Source organism: Thamnophis sirtalis, unplaced genomic scaffold, assembly GCF_051295495.1.
Source record: "Thamnophis sirtalis isolate CommonGarterSnake01/CBP01778 unplaced genomic scaffold, rThaSir2_p1.2 scaffold_14, whole genome shotgun sequence".
Taxonomy (NCBI): Eukaryota; Metazoa; Chordata; class Lepidosauria; order Squamata; family Natricidae; genus Thamnophis; species Thamnophis sirtalis.
In genome coordinates, this window is record NW_028261394.1 from 42,523,926 (window position 1) to 42,540,163 (window position 16,238).

At 45.7% G+C, this 16,238-nt stretch overlaps 1 protein-coding gene across 3 annotated transcripts in view; it reads right to left on the reverse strand.

The window, feature by feature from the left end:
- ZNF423 (zinc finger protein 423) overlaps positions 1–16,238 on the reverse strand; it is a 310,184-nt gene that overhangs the window by 191,298 nt on the left and 102,648 nt on the right. The window lies entirely within an intron of this gene.

Genomic DNA, 16,238 nt, shown 5'->3' on the forward strand with positions numbered 1-16,238 from the left:
TGGGGGACTTTGGGTCGATCACCAGGATACGGGGAGTTCTAGTCCCTTCTTAGGCATGAGAGTTGAATGGCTGATTCTCTATTGATCACCAGGAAACTAGGAGTTGTAGTCCTGCCTTAAGACATGAAAGCCAGCTGGGGGACTTTGGGTCGATCACCAGAATACGGGGAGTTCTAGTCCCTCCTTAGGCATGAGAGTTGGCTGGCTGATTTTGGACTGATCACCAGGAAACTGGGAGTTGTAGTCCTGCCTTAAGGCATGAAAGCCAGCTGGGTGACTTTGGGTCGATCACCAGGATACGGGGAGTTCTAGTCCCTTCCTTAGGCATGAGAGTTGGATGGCTGATTTTGGACTGATCACCAGGAAACTGGGAGTTGTAGTCCTGCCTTAAGGCATGAAAGCCAGCTGGGTGACTTTGGGTCGATCACCAGGATACGGGGAGTTCTAGTCCCTTCCTTAGGCATGAGAGTTGGATGGCTGATTTTGGACTGATCACCAGGAAACTGGGAGTTGTAGTCCTGCCTTAAGGCATGAAAGCCAGCTGGGTGACTTTGGGTCGATCACCAGGATACAGGGAGTTCTAGTCCCTCCTTAGGCATGAGCGTTGGCTGGCTGATTTTGGACTGATCACCAGGAAACTGGGAGTTGTAGTCCTGTCTTAGGCATGAAAGCCAGCTGGGTGACTTGGGCTGATTACCAGGAGTTTGTGAGTTTGTGAGTTCTAGTCTCACCTTAGGCATGAAAGCCAACTAGGTGACTTACAGTTCTGCAGTTCGGCGGTTCAAATCTCACCGGCTCAAGGTTGACTCAGCCTTCCCTTCTTCCGAGGTGGGTGAAATGAGGACCCAGACTGTGGGGGCGATATGCTGACTCTGTAAAACGCTTAGCGAGGGCTGAAAGCCCTATGAAGCGGTATATAAGTCTAACTGCTATTGCTATTGTTATGACAGGGGCGAAACTACTTAGCAAATTTCTCACTTAACCCCAGAAATCGAGGGGTTCAATTATGGTCTTAAGTCAAGGACAGCCAAAGGAACACATGAATGTTGCAAACAAAGTCAGGCTTGGATGTCTGCAGAATCTGCTTCCCCAACCACTGGCCGGTGTACTATCAATACAATACAATACAATAGCAGAGTTGGAAGGGACCTTGGAGGTCTTCTAGTCCAACCCCCTGCTTATGCAGAAAACCCTACATCATTTCAGACAAATGGCTATCCAACATCTTCTTAAAGACGTCCAGTGTTGGGGCATTCACATCTTCTGGAGGCAACTTCTATTCCACTGATTAATTGTTCTAACTGTCAGGAAATTTCTCCTTAGTTCTAAGTTGCTTCTCTCCTTGATTAGTTTCCCAATTCCCAACCCATTGCTTCTTGTTCTACCCTCAGGTGCTTTGGAGAATAGCTTGACTCCCTCTTCTTTGTGGCAACCCCTGAGATATTGGAACACTGCTATCATGTCTCCCCTTCTTCTACTGAGCCGAGGTGGCACAGTGGTTAGGGTGCAGTACTGCAGGCCACTTCAGCTGACTGTTATCTGCAGTTCAGCGGTTCAAATCTCACCGGCTCAAGGTTGACTCAGCCTTCCATCCTTCCGAGGTGGGTGAAATGAGGACCCAGACTGTGGGGGGCGATATGCTGACTCTGTAAACTGCTTAGAGAGGGCTGAAAGCCCTATGAAGCGGTATATAAGTCTAACTGCTATTGCTATTCTTTTCACTAAACTAAACACTACCCAGTTCCTGCAACCGTTCTCCCATATGTTTTAGTCTTCGGTCCCCTAATCATCTTTATTGCTCTTCTCTGCACTCTTTCTAGAGTCTCCACATCTTTTCTACATCGTGGCGACCAAAACTGAACGCAATATTCCAAGTGTGGCCTTACCAAGGCCTTATAAAGTGGTATTAACACTTCACGTGATCTTGATTCTATCCCTCTGTTTACGCAGCCTAAAACTGTGTTGGCTTTTTTGGCAGCTGCAGCACACGGCTGGCTCCTATTTAAATGGTTGTCCACTAGGACTCCAAGATCCTTCTCACGGTTACTACTATTGAGCAAGGTACCACATACACTGTATCCTTTTTTTAACCCAGCCAAACTGCAAAAATAAAACAAGGATGTCTATTGTGATCAGGGCCCATTTCAAAAGGAGGCAAGGCAGGAAGACTGGAAATGAACCACCTCTGCAACCTTCCTGGGGAAACGTTTGTGGAAGAGGCTGGAAGCCCATCCTCAGGCAACAGCCGGTCCCTCCTGACTGAAAAGGAGGCCCCCTCTGGATAAAAAACCTCGGCAAACACCACCTGCCCTCCCCCAAGGGGGATGGGGTCCCTTGACAGCCCCGTGCAGAATGGGGGGAGCTCTGCCAGAAGGGACTAAATTTATGCCCGTCCCTTGGGGATGGAGAGAACAGAGGTCGACGCTTCTCTGTACCTAAGGAGAGAAAAAGAGAGAGAAAGAGAGAGGGAGGGAGGGAGAGTGGGGGCTGATGGGAGCAGGGCAACCTACAAAAGACGTGGCTTTCTAAACGCAAAGAAGAAATCCCTCTTTTTTCCCTCTAGACCTTTGAGATCTGATTAGGTTTTGGCATATTTTCACATATATTGAATAAGAGACAGGAGGGAGGGAAGGGAGGGAAGGAGGGAGGAAGGGAGGGAGGGAGGAAGGAAGGAAGGAAGGCAGAAAAAGAAGGAAGGGCGAGGGAGGGAGGGAGGAAGGAAGGAAGGAAGGCAGAAAAAGAAGGAAGAGCGAGGGAGGGAGGGAGGGAGGGAGGGAGGAGAGACAAAGAGAGGGAGAGAGATTGAAACAGAAAAGGAGAGGAAGGAAGGAAGGAAGGAAGGAAGGAAGGAAGGAAAGAAAGAAAAAGGAGGGAAGGAAGGAAAGAAAAAGGAGGTAAAAGGGGAGGGAGAAGATAGAGAGGGGGAAAAGATTGAAAGAGAAAAAGAGAGGGAGGAAGGAGAGAGGGAGGGAGGAAGGAAGGAAGGAAGGAAAAGAGAGGGAGGGAGGGAGAGAAACAAAGAGAGGGAGGCAGGAGATTGGAAGAGAAAAAGAGGAAAGAAGAAAGGGAAAAGAAAGGGAAATAAGGAAGGAAGGAACAAGATAGAGACAAAAAGGAGATAGATTGAAAGAGAAAAAGAGAGGAAGGAAGGAGAGAGGGAGGGAGGAAGGAAGAAAAAGAGAGGGAGGGAGGGAGGAGAGAAACAAAGAGAGGGAGGCAGGAGATTGGAAGACAAAAAGAGGAAAGAAGAAAGGGAAAAGGGAAATAAGGAAGGAACAATATAGAGACAAAAAGAAGGAGATAGATTGAAAGAGAAAAAGAGAGGAAGGAACAAAAAAGAAAGGAGGGAAAGAAGGAAGGAAGAGAAAGGGCAAAAGGAAGAGAGAGAAAGAGAAACACCCATTCTAGCACGAAGGATGACCACCCACAGAGAACTAAATGGCGCTTGGTGGCTTCAGGATTGGAGCCCCTCCTCCCTTTGCCCCTTTAATTTTTTACTAATGGCCTTCCCATCGCTATCTAACCTACCTGGGCTGGCATTTCCTCCCGTGGCCACCTGCAGCCGATGCCTTATAAGTTTATTAACATCCCCTCATAAACAGGCTCCCTCTGCTCCCATTGCGCCGGCCAAGTGAAGCCAGCAGAAGGACGGCCGCTGTTCTTATCCAACATGTTGGCTCTCTCATGTGGGAACAATTAAGGCCAAAAATCCCTCCAGCCTGCAAGAGGGACAAAGCCCACCAGAGATAACTTTAAAAATATCCCCAATGCTTCAGGGAGAGGGGGGGACGGAGCGGAAGAGAGAGGGAGAGAGAAGGGGGAGGGAGAGAGAGAGAAAGAGGGAGGGAGAGCAGAAAGGGAGAGAGAGAAGGAGGGAGGAAGAGAAAGAGAGGAGAAAGAAGGGGGAGAGAGGGAGGGAGAAGGGGGAGGGAGGGAGAGGGGGGAGAGGGGGAGGAAGGGAGAGAGAGAGAAGGGGAAGGGGGCGAGAGAAAGAGAGGGGGAGAGAGGAAGAGAGAGGGAGAGGGGGAAGAAGTGAGAGAAAGAGAGGAAGGGAGGCAGAGAGAGAGATGGAGAGAGAAGGGAGGGGAAGGGGAGGGAGGGATAAAGGGAGGGAGAGGGGGGAGAGGGGGACAGAGAGAAAGGGAGGGGAGAGAGAGAAAGAGAGAGAGGGAGATAGAGGGGGGAGAGAAAGGGAGGGAGGGGGAGAGAGGAACAGAGGGGGAGAGAGGAAGAGAGAAGGAGAGGGGGAGAGAGGAAGAGGGGGAAGGAGTGAGAGAAATAGGAAGGGGGAGAGAGAAGGGAGGGAGAGAAAGGGGAGGGAGGGATAAAGGGAGAGGGTGGAGAGGGGGAGAGAGAGAAAGGGAGGGAGGAGAGAGGGGGAGAGAGAAAGAGAGAGGGGGGAGAAAGAGAGGGGGGGAGGGAAAGGGAGGGAGGATGATAGGCAGGCCCCATGCAGAACAGAATGGAAACTCATATTTTGGATGCTCAAGTTCCTGTCCTCAACGGTGTCTCTACCCCCCACCCACCATGGAAACATAGGTCTTCCTCCTATATATGCAGGGTCCTCTCTAAGGAATGAGTGACCCACCGTGCTTCCTATTATACCTCTCCCTTCCTCTCCTCCCCTTTTGATTTCAGAATGGGTTGGCGCTATTTTTCACATCAAAAGGGCTGGAGAAGGAGGAGGGGGGAGGAAGAGGAGGGAAGGACAATGAGAATCGCAGGCTGACCCCACTCAGATCAAAGGCCCGGGCCCAGAAAATGAGGAACTTAGGGGTCCTTTAATTACTGTCCACATCCTTCAAGTCAGGAGGCGGAAAAGAAGAGGGAGGGCCATGGGGAAGCAAGGAAGTTTTGAAGCCACTGGCTTTGTTTGCCAAACTGGGGCTCCTCTCCATCCCTCCCTCCCTCTCTGTCTTAATCTGTGTGTGTGTGTGTGTGTGTGTCTGTCTGTCTGTCTGTCTGTCTCATTTTCTCTGTCTCTCTCTGTGTATCTTTTTTTGTGTGTGTCTCTCTGTCTCTGTCTTACTGTCTCTTTGTTTCTCTGTGTGTGTGTGTCTGTCTTTTTCACTTTCTCTGTCTCTGTCTCTCTCTGTGTGTCTTTCTCTCTGTGTGTGTGTCTCTGTCTCTGTCTGTCTGTCTCTGTGTGTCTCTCTGTCTTTCTCACTTTCTCTGTCTCTCTCTGGGTCTTTCTCTGTGTGTCTCTCTCTGTGTGTGTCTCTCTGTCTCTGTCTTACTGTCTCTGTCTCTCTGTGTGTGTGTCTCTGTCTTTCTCACTTTCTCTGTCTGTGTCTCTCTGTATCTTTCTCTCTGTGTGTCTTTCTCTCTCTGTGTGTCTCTCTGTCTGTCTGTCTGTCCGTCTCTTTCTCTCTCTGTGTCTCTCTGTCTTTCTCACTTTCTCTGTCTCTGCCTGTCTCTCTCTCTGAGTGTGTGTCTCTCTGTGTCTTCTCTCTGTGTGTCTCTCTGTCTCTGTCTTACTGTCTCTCTGTCTGTGTCTGTGTGTCTCTCTGTCTTTCCCATTTCTCTGTCTCTGTCTCTCTCTGTGTATCTTTCGCTAAGTGTCTCTCTGTGTCCTCTCTCTGTGTGTCTCTGTCTCTGTCTTACTATCTGTCTGTGTGTATGTGTGTGTGTCTCTCTCTTTCTTTTTCGCTTTCTCTGTCTCTGTCTCTCTCTCTGTGTCTTTCTCTCTGTGTCTCTCTGTATCTTTCTCTCTCTGTGTGTCTCTCTGTCTCTGTCTTACTGTCTCTCTGTCTGTATCTGTGTGTCTCTCTGTCTTTCCCATTTCTCTGTCTCTGTCTCTCTCTGTGTATCTTTCACTAAGTGTCTCTCTCTCTGTGTCCTCTCTCTGTGTGTCTCTGTCTCTGTCTTACTATCTGTCTGTGTGTATGTGTGTGTGTCTCTCTTTCTTTTTCGCTTTCTCTGTCTCTATCTCTCTCTGTGTGTCTTTCTCTCTGTGTCTCTCTGTATCTTTCTCTCTCTGTGTGTCTCTCTGTCTCTCTCTGTGTGTGTCTCTCTGTCTTTCTCACTTTCTCTGTCTCTGTCTCTCTCTGTGTGTCTTTCTCTGTGTGTGTGTCTCTGTATCTTTCTCTGTGTGTCTCTGTATCTTTCTCTGTGTGTCTCTCTGTATCTTTTTCTCTCTGTGTGTCTCTCTGTCTGTCTCTCTGTCTGTCTGTCTGTGTTTGTTTGTTTGTTTGTTTGTGTGTGTGTGTGTGTCTTTGTGTGTCTCTCTCTCTCTCTGTCTCTCTGTCTCTTTCTCTGTGTCTCTCTGTCTGCCTCTGTCTCTCTTTCTCTCTGTCTGTCTCGCTGTCTCTCCCTCTTTGTGTGTATCTCTGTCTCTCTCTCTCTTTCTCTGAACCCCCCCCCTTCCCTCGCCTGCCCCAAATTGGCTGCAGTGGGCTTTAATTTGTGAATTGTAGGAAAGCAAATAGGAAAATGCCGGCCTTTCCCACACCTCCTCCTTCACGCCAAGAGGAAAGGGGTTGAACAGGAGGGCAGCAGCCAAAGGCAGAACGGGAACTGTGCATCGGTGATGGAAGCCGTCCATTCAGCGCCATCGCCAGGCCCTATTTCAGAAAGATGGCTTCGGGCAGTGCCTCGGGAGCATCTTCGGGAAGGAGAAACCTGGCTACCTGAGGCTATTCTTTATTTCCAGGCCTCCCTGGTTGCAGGAGCGAGAGGGGAGGGAGAGAAAGGAGGGGAAACTCTCCCTCAAATTCACCTAGGACGTAAAACTCCATGGGTAGCATATCAAAATTGGCGACTGGCTGTTGAAGCTCAGCAGTCAGAAGAAAAAGGACTATTCAAGGATAGAGTGAAGCCGCAGCTTTGTTCAACTTCAAACATCTATCCTTCTCACCAATCTGAGCTCTTTCTTTTCTTTCTTTCTCTTCCTTCTTCTTTTCCTTCCTTCCTTCTTTCCATTGTTTCCTTCCTTTCCTCCCTCCCTTCTTTCCCTCCCTCCTTTCCTCCCTCCCTTCTTTCCTTCCCTCCTTTCCTTCCTTCCTTAACTCCTTCCCTCTCTCTCCTACGTACAAAGAGTAATGGCAAGCATTTGGATTCAGACTTTTAAAGCAAACACACACCTTAAATGATTTACTCTGCGAAATATACTCGGAAGGGGGGGAAAAAAGAATTAGAAGGTCAAATCAACCCGGGGTAGCCTTGCTACGACACCAGAGTTTTTTCAACTTCAAACTTCATTTGGTGCAGGGGTGGGCTTCAAAACTTTTAGCAAGGGGTCTTCTGCCCGGTTGTTGGGTGGATGTGGCCATGGTGGGTGTGGCCTAGTTGGCCTCTTGCACCATGGTGGGGGGCATTTTTGCCCTCCCCAGGCTCTGGAGGCCAGTGGTGGGTTTCAAAAATTTTTTGAACCTACTCTGTGGGTGTGGCCTCCTTTGTGGGAGTGGCTTGCCAGCCATGTGACCTGGTGGGAGTGGCTTGCCGGCCATGTGTTTTATTTTTTTCTTTCTTTCTCTCTCTCTCTCTCTCTCTCTCTCTTTCCTTCCTTTTTTCTCTTTGTCCCTTTTTCCTTTTTTTCTTTCATCTCTCTCACTTTCTTTCTTTCTTTGTTTTTTATTTCTTTCTTTCTTCCTTTCATTCTCTTTCTCTTTCTCTCTCTGTGTGAGTCTGTCTGTCTGTCTGTGTGTGTGTGTGTGTGTGTTTGTGTGTGTGTCAGTGGTGGGTTTCAAAAAACTTTTGAACCTACTCTGTGGGTGTGGCCTCCTTTGTGGGAGTGGCTTGCAAGCCATGTGACCTGGTGGGAGTGGCTTGCCGGCCATGTGTTTTATTTATTTCTTTCATTTTCTCTCTCTCTCTCTCTCTCTCTCTCTCTCTCTCTCTCTCTCTCTCTCTCTCTACCTTCCTTTTTTCTCTCTGTCCCTTTTTCCTTTTTTTCTTTCATCTCTCTCTCACTTTCTTTCTTTCTTTTTTCTTTCTTTCTTCATTTCTTTCTCTTTCTCTCTCTGTGTGAGTCTGTCTGTCTGTCTGTCTCTCTGTGTCTGTGTGTGTGTGTGTTTGTGTGTGTGTGTCAGTGGTGGGTTTCAAAAAAAAATTCGAACCTACTCTGTGGGTGTGGCCTCCTTTGTGGGGGTGGCTTGCCAGCCATGTGACCTTCATAACCCAGAATTCCAGAGTCAGGTTACCCATAACTCTACTGGCAACCTAAGAACTGGTGCCCACAGCTTGGATGCAGGAGGCGTCTTCCTTCGTCTTAATTCCCTAGACCAGCAGCCAGAAATATGTGACCTTTCCAATGTTGCTGGACTCTTATTATTCCGCCATCATAAATGTCACAGATCAATCAACCTTCTCCAAGAAAGAATGCGTAGGCTTACGACCCTATACCATATAAATCCATGTGACAAGAGTATGTCCTGCCAGAAGATGCAGACAGGTTTAATTTTACTAAATTTTGCTGATTAACATGAAGTGTAAGAGGCTCAAGGTTGACTCAGCCTTCCATCCTTCTGAGGTCAGTAAAATGAGGACCCAGATTGTTGGGGGCTCTGTAAGCAGCATATAAGTTTAGGTACCATCTAGGCCCAGGATGGCAAACCTATGTCACAATGTGCCAGAGGTGGCACGCAGAGCCCTCTCTGTGGGCACATGCGCGGTTGCCAGCTGCTCTTCGCATGCGCCAGAGAGCCAGAATCCCGAAGACCAACTGGCTGGGGCATGCATGCACACTGCACTGGCCAGCTGGTGTACACATTTCTGGCACACTGGTGCACGAATGTGGGTTCCAGTTTGACTACTCGATGCCGAAAAGGTTTGCATCACTCATCCAGACCAGTGGTAGTCAACCTGGTCCCTATCGCCTACTAGTGGGCATTCCAGCTTTCATGGTGGGCGGTAGGAATTTGCTGGAACTCTGCTTTGTAAATTTTATAAAGTAAAGTTACTTCCCTACTTTATAAATCATCATTACTGTGGAACCGGTGGGCAGTTAGAAAATTTTACTACTAACAGAGATACAAAAGTGGGCGGTAGGTATAAAAAGGTTGACTATTTTTTATTTTATGTAAGCCGCCCTGAGTCCCCTCAGGGAAAAGGGCAGCCTATAAGCATTAATAAATACCTAAATACCTAAATACCCCTGATCTGGACCAACGTTTCTCAAACGTGCCGACTTTAAAAGGTCTGAACTTCAACTCCCAGAATTCCCCAGCCAGCAGGCTGGGGAATTCTGGGAGTTGAAGTCCAGACTTCTTCAAAGTTGCCAAGTTTGGAGAAAAAACACTAATCTCGAGCCATCCAATCGAAGCACAACGAAAGCTATCGCTCTCTATCCTCCTGGCCTTTCTTTCTTTTTAAAAAAAGAAAGAAAATTAAACAACCATCTGATTACGATCCTGGGAGCGAAGTGCAAATTTTTTTCCCTCCTCCCTCAACTCAAAGCATCTGGGATAAGGAGGAGAATATGAAGAGGGGGGGGGGAGAATCTGTTTGTTTGTTTCTTTAATCAGCTTTTTTTTTTCTCCTCCTGCCCCAAAGAGACCTTGTGCTTATTATCGGCAAGACCAGCTTGGGCGCATTGCAACCTGAGCTCCTAGGATACTCCGCTGTGGAAAATCAGGAGCGGGAGGGGAGAACGGGGGTGGCCAGGAAAGAAAAAATTAATTGTGAGAAGAAGGCGAAGGGGAAAGGAGGAGGGAAGGGGGCAGAGCAGCTCCGAGAAAAGACAGGATTGTTGGCTCGGTTACTCTGATTCAATCAATTCTCATTATCTTCCCCAACAGCTCCGCACCTCCACACCCCAGTTGTGTTTAACTTTCTTGCGACTGTTGTGTTCTCCTGTCACATTTCTTGGGGCGGAGGGGGGGGGGATGCAAAGGGTTTTCTTTCCCTTGCAGGGGTCTTATCAGGCCCTTCCCAGCCAAGGCCGGTCCGGCAAAGCAATCGCAACTCCACTTTTATCTGCTCGCGCAGACCTCCGCCTGGCACAGAGAGGAGGCCGAGCGGATGCATTTTGGGGGGGGGGGTCCCTGGGAACCAGACGTGGAAAAGGCTGCCTGCGCAAGTGCCACCCTCCGCTGGGAATTCATTAGGCAGGCAGGGCACTCCCGCTAGTGCGGCGAAGGGCAGGCGAAGGCAGCCGGCAAAGGGCAGGCGGAGGGGGCCGATAAACGGCGGCGTCCCCTCCGCTGGGCGCTCTTCTCCCTTATTACCACGCGAGGCTGTTTGTTGCCAAATGTGGGGGGCGCGGGGGGGGTGGAAGCAGTGAGGGACATCGAGAGTCAACCAGCCCGGGTTGATTCCACCAAGGGCAACTTCGCAGAGTCTCTCTCCTTGGAGTCCACTAAAGAACCTGCACGGCTCCCATCCTTTTCTGGAATGGGATGGTATACCTTATGATTTGTGATGACTGTATTTCAGGATGACGATCATGATTTATTTATCATTTGTGCCTTATATGGACACTGAGAGCTTCTGCACCAGAGACAAATTCCCCGTGGGTCCAATCACATTCGGCCAATAAAGAATTCTATTCTATTCTATATTCTGTTCTATGCTCTATGTTCTATGCTCTTATGTTCTATATTCTATTCTATATATTCCATATTCTATTCTATATTCAGTTCTATGTTCTATGCTCTTATGTTCTATATTCTATTCTATATATTCTATATTCTATTCTATATTCAGTTCTATGTTCTATGCTCTTATGTTCTATATTCTATTCTATATATTCTATATTCTATTCTATATTCAGTTCTGTTCTATGCTCTTATGTTCTATATTCTATTCTATATATTCTATATTCTACTTTATATTCAGTTCTGTTCTATGCTCTTATGTTCTATATTCTATATATTCTATATTCTATTCTATATTCAGTTCTATGTTCTATGCTCCTATGTTCTATATTCTTTTCTATAAATATTCTATATTCTATTCTATATTCAGTTCTATGTTCTATGCTCTTATGTACTATATTCTATATATTCCATATATATCAAATTCTATTCTATATTCAGTTCTATGTTCTATGCTCTTATGTACTATATTCTATATATTCCATATATATCAAATTCTATTCTATATTCAGTTCTATGTTCTATGCTCATGCTCTATATTATTCTATATATTCTATATTCTATATTCAGTTCTATCTATGTTCTATGCACTTATGTTCTATATTCTATTCTATATATTCTATATTCTATTCTATAATCAGTTCTATGTTCTATATTCTATATATTCTATATTCTATTCTATAAACAGTTCTATGTTCTATATTCTATATATTCTATATTCTATTCTATATTCAGTTCTATGTTCTATGCTCTTATGTTCTATATTCTATTCTATATATATATTCTATATTCTATTCTATATTCAGTTCTATCTATGTTCTTTGATCTATGCCAGCGATGGCAAACATTTTCACCAAACTGAGACACATGTGCATGTGCTCGCAAAAGTGTGCCGGAAACCTGAATACCAGCTGGCAGTGCATGTATGCTTGCTTTCGGGCCGTTTTTCAAGCCATTTTCAAGCAGTTTTTCAGCTGTTTTCCAACTCAAAAAATGGCTTGAAAACAGCCCCCAAAACACCCTGCAAATACCCCCTAAACCAGCCTGGAAAACAGCTGTTTTGGGGGGTGTTTTCAGACCACGAAGACCAGCTGGCATGTGTGCCATAGGTTTGCCATCATGGATATATGTTCTACATTCTATATATTCTATTCTACACTGTTCTCTACATTCTCTTATATATTCTATATTCTACTCCATTCCATTCTACATTCTATATTCCATATTCTATTTTTATTGTTGTTGTTGTTGTTGTTGTTATTTTGCAGAAGACTTTCCCCCATGGAGGTATCCCCAATGCAGCTCAGCGAGGACGGAGAGAAAGCCAACTCACTGGGCCTTCACCTTCTGGCCATTTTTACATAGTTTTTGGATCGGGTGTCTGGTTCCCCCAACAGAGCTTGCATCTCCTGCCAAGGAAATAACAGGCACTTAGCTAGTCAGCTATTAGCGTTACAAAGGAAAATATGCAGGCACCCCAGGGAGATGGGGGAGACGGTGCTGACGTCAGGGGGTAATTGGGTGTCTGGGAGAAACTGCCAACGGCTGGCCCAGCTCTCCAGGGGCCCCTCCGCAAAGCTGGAGTTGCGACTCTAATAAAGGAAAGTCAATTTGAGAAAGGACTCCAGGCTAACGGCTACTCCAAAGATCTTGCCCGCAACCCTACATGCAGCCTGAGCCTTACTCCAACCCCCAAAAGAACAGCCGCAAGTTTTTGCACATCTGTTTTGGAACTAAAAACAGTCTCTAGTTTCGTGTGTGTGTGTGTGTGAGAGAGAGAGAGAGAGAGAGTGTGTGTGTGTGTGTGTGTGTGTGTGTGTGTGTGTGTGTGTGTGAGAGAGAGAGAGAGAGAGAGAGAGAGAGAGAGAGAGAGAGATGTTCTCCTCCTTCCTCCTAGCCTGTTCCCCCTTCCCTCTCCTGGTACCCCATGGTATGTCACACCGTTATGTTTCATCATTTATTTTCATAAGCCAGAATTCAGGGGTTGCAAAGAAGAAGGAGGAGGAGGAGGAGGAGGAGGAGGAGGAGGAGGAGGAGGAGGAGGAGAAGAAGAAGAAGGGGACAGGAAGAGGAAAAGGAGGAAGAAGCAAAAGCAGAAGGAGAAGGAGAAGAAGAGGAGGAGGAGGAAGAAGAAGAAGAAGAAGGGGACAGGAAGAGGAAAAGGAGGAAGAAGCAAAAGCAGAAGAAGCAGAAGGAGAAGAAGGAGAAGGAGAAGAGGAGGAGGAGGAGGAGGAAGAAGAAGAAGAAGAAGAAGAAGAAGAAGAAGAAGAAGAAGAAGAAGAAGAGAAGAAGAAGAAGGGGACAGGAAGAGGAAAAGGAGGAAGAAGCAAAAGCAGAAGGAGAAGAAGGAGAAGGAGAAGAAGAGGAAGAAGAAGAAGAAGAAGAAGAAGGAAGAAGAAGAAGAAGAAGAAGAAGAAGAAGAAGAAGAAGAAGAAGAAGAAGAAGAAGAAGGGGACAGGAAGAGGAAAAGGAGGAAGAAGCAAAAGCAGAAGAAGCAGGAGGAGAAGGAGAAGGAGAAGAGGAGGAGGAGGAGGAGGAGGAGGAAGAAGAAGCAGAAGGAGAAGAAGGAGAAGGAGAAGAAGAAGAGGAGGAGGAAGAAGAAGAAGAAGAAGAAGAAGAAGAAGAAGAAGAAGAAGAAGAAGAAGAAGAAGAAGAAGAAGAAGAAGAAGAAGAAGAAGAAGAAGAAGAAGAAGAAGAAGAAAGGAGAAGGTATTTTTGAATTCCGGTGACATTAAACTAAAGGGGCTTTAATCATCTTTTTTTTTAAAACTACCCTCTCTCTCCTCAAAGCCATTAACAGTTGCTTGGAAACATTCTGTTTGTTTGTTTGTTTGTTTGTTTTGGCAAACAAACCTAAGTAACTTTTTAAAACCATTCATTTAAAAAAAAAACCAGAAGAAAAACAAACAGGAGATAAAACAGAATCGGCGGCTTATTCAAAGTTAAGTACCTGACCGAATTTAATGTGTTTTTTTTCTTTTCTTGAAAAAACAAACAAACACACACACTTTTTTCAGAATTTGAAGAAGGAACGGAATGGCATGGGTACACCTGCCTTAAAGTCATTTTCCTGCTTCACACAACTGAAAATGCCAGAGAAATGGAGGGTAAACTGGGATTTACAAACAGCAATGAATGGATTCAAATAATATGCTTAACTCAAAGCCAAATAACCATGATCCTCCTAATCATGCTACGGTTTTACAGAGGCTACTTTGGGAAGACTATGAAGTGGGAAAGTAAAGTCCTACACTTAGGTAAGAAAAACCCAAAGGACGCATATAAACTGGGTGAAACCAGGCTTAATAGCAGTGACTGTAAGAGGGATCTTGGAGTGGACAACCAGCTAAATATGAGCCAGCAGTGTGCAGCAGCATTCAAAAAAGCCAATGCAATCCTATGTCAACATTCCAAGTATCACGTCCAATTAAATCAGAGTCCAAGGCAAAACGATCCTTAAAGTTCCAATTTAATAAATCAGACATCCAATTAATAGCATTAATAGAAGGATACAATCAACATCAAGTGAGGTCCTAATACCACTCTGTAAAGCCTTAGTAAGACCACACCTAGAATACTGCATCCAGTGTTGGTCACCACACTATAAAAAAGATGTTGAGACTCTAGAAAGAGTGCAGAGAAGATGATTAGGGGACTGGAGACTAAAACATATGAAGAACGGTTACAGGAACTGGGCATGGCTAGCCTAGTGAAGAGAAGGACCAGGGGAGACATGATAGCAGTCTTCCAATGTTTGAGGGGCTGCCACAGAGAGGATTTAGGGGGTCAAGCTATTTTCCAAGGCACCTGAAGGCCAGACAAGGAATAATGGATGGAAACTGACCAAAGAGAGATTCAACCTAGAAATAAGGAGGAATTTTCTGACAGTGAGAACAGTCAACCCATGGGACAGAAGTTGCCTTCAGAAGTTGTGGGAGATTCATCACTGGAGGCTTTCAAGAAGAGACTGGACTGCCATTTGTCAAAATGGTGTAGGGTCTCCTGCTTCAATGGGGTGGGTGGGTGTTGGACTAGATGACCTATAAGGTCCCCTCCAACTCTGTTAATCTGTTATCTGGGTTCCAATATCTCAGCCCCTGAGATATTGGAAGACTGTTCCTTCTTTTCATTAAACTAGACATACCCAGTTCCTGCAACTGTACTTCATATGTTTTAGCCTCCATTCCCCTAATCCTCTTTGTTGCTCTTCTCTGCACTCTTTCTAGAGTCTCCACATCTTTTTTACATCATGGTGACCAAAACTGGATTGTGCTGAATGTTTGACTGTACTAACTTATTTATGTTTTTAATTTATATAGTTTTTATAGACCGTAAGCCATCCAGTTACCTTGAGGTAAAATGGGGCAGCCAATAAATTTTGCAAACAAACCAACAACAGGCTTCCTAAATAAATGAATGGCGCCCCATGATGGTGTTGTGCCAATTCTGATTTTCCCTTTTTTGTCTAGGATATTATGATACAAAGGCCACATAAGAGAGCTTGCATGGAAAGATTGCAATGGGTGTTTGTTGTGACTCAGCAGATGTCTGCTGTGAGTCTTTTCGGGATACAAGATTCATTATGCAGCTGGGGCTTGTTAGAGGCAGGTTTGGAGATAAAAGGACGGATGCTGCCACGCCCTAGTCGCAGGAGTCAACGTTCCTTCATGCATACAACATTGTTTAATACACTTGGATAAGTGCTTTGGTGTTTCCTGTAACCCTGATTCAAGGCTACACTTGGAGAAATGCATTGCTTGTAAGAGTTGTTTTGTTTTCATTCTGTTATCTCGTTAGAGACTGTATTTATGTTATTTTGGGGCTCGAAGCCAGTCTGAGCCGAGAACTGATAAAGAAAGTTCCTTTTAAGTTTATTCGTCTTGCCGTTTGTTAAGAGCCGTGAAGGGGGGACAGAACAGTGTTTCATTGTTTTTACCAACATCCTGGTTAAGGAACAGACCCTCAATGTGGAAAACCACTCAGAACGTCCGTATTGAGCTTGGTGACCGTGGAAACCCTAGCAATCAACCCACGAACAAACAGTTTACTCAACAGCTTGTCGTTGGTGCAGGAAGAATTGTGACCTACATTACAGAAAGATGATAAGCATGTTTGCAGTACATATGAATTCAACTGGGGATCCTCAAAGATCTTTACACCGTTTATTAGCAAGGTTTAATTTCAGAGATTTGTTTGGTAAGGAAAACCTGGTGTGAGTATGTGGATTTTAAAGAAAGAGTTCCTAAGTTAGGGTGAGATCTGATGGACACTGAATCCAAACTCCCAATCATCGTAGATGATGTTGCTGGGAATGTAGTTTAAAGTCATGTAGGAAGTTCCAATAAAGGAGAATATTTATAGCTCAGGGTTGAAATGAGGGGTCTCTGGTGATCTCTGAGCTTGGTGGTGATGGTGGTGGTGGAGGAGGAGGAGGAGAGGAGAGGGAGGAGGAGGAGAAGGAGGAGGAGAAGAAGAGGAGGAAAAGAAGAAGAGGAGGAGGAGAAGAGGAGAAGAAGAAGAAGAGGAGGAGGAGGAGGAGAAGAGGAGGGGGGAGGAGGAGGAGGAGTGTGGTTGTTTTCCTGCAGATGTTTCATTCCCCAAACTAGGTAACATCATCAGTATTAGTGAGGAGTGGGTTTGCTCTGTTTATATTCTAGTGTTTTGACTAGAAGACTACTTCAACTTCAACCGCAATAATACATG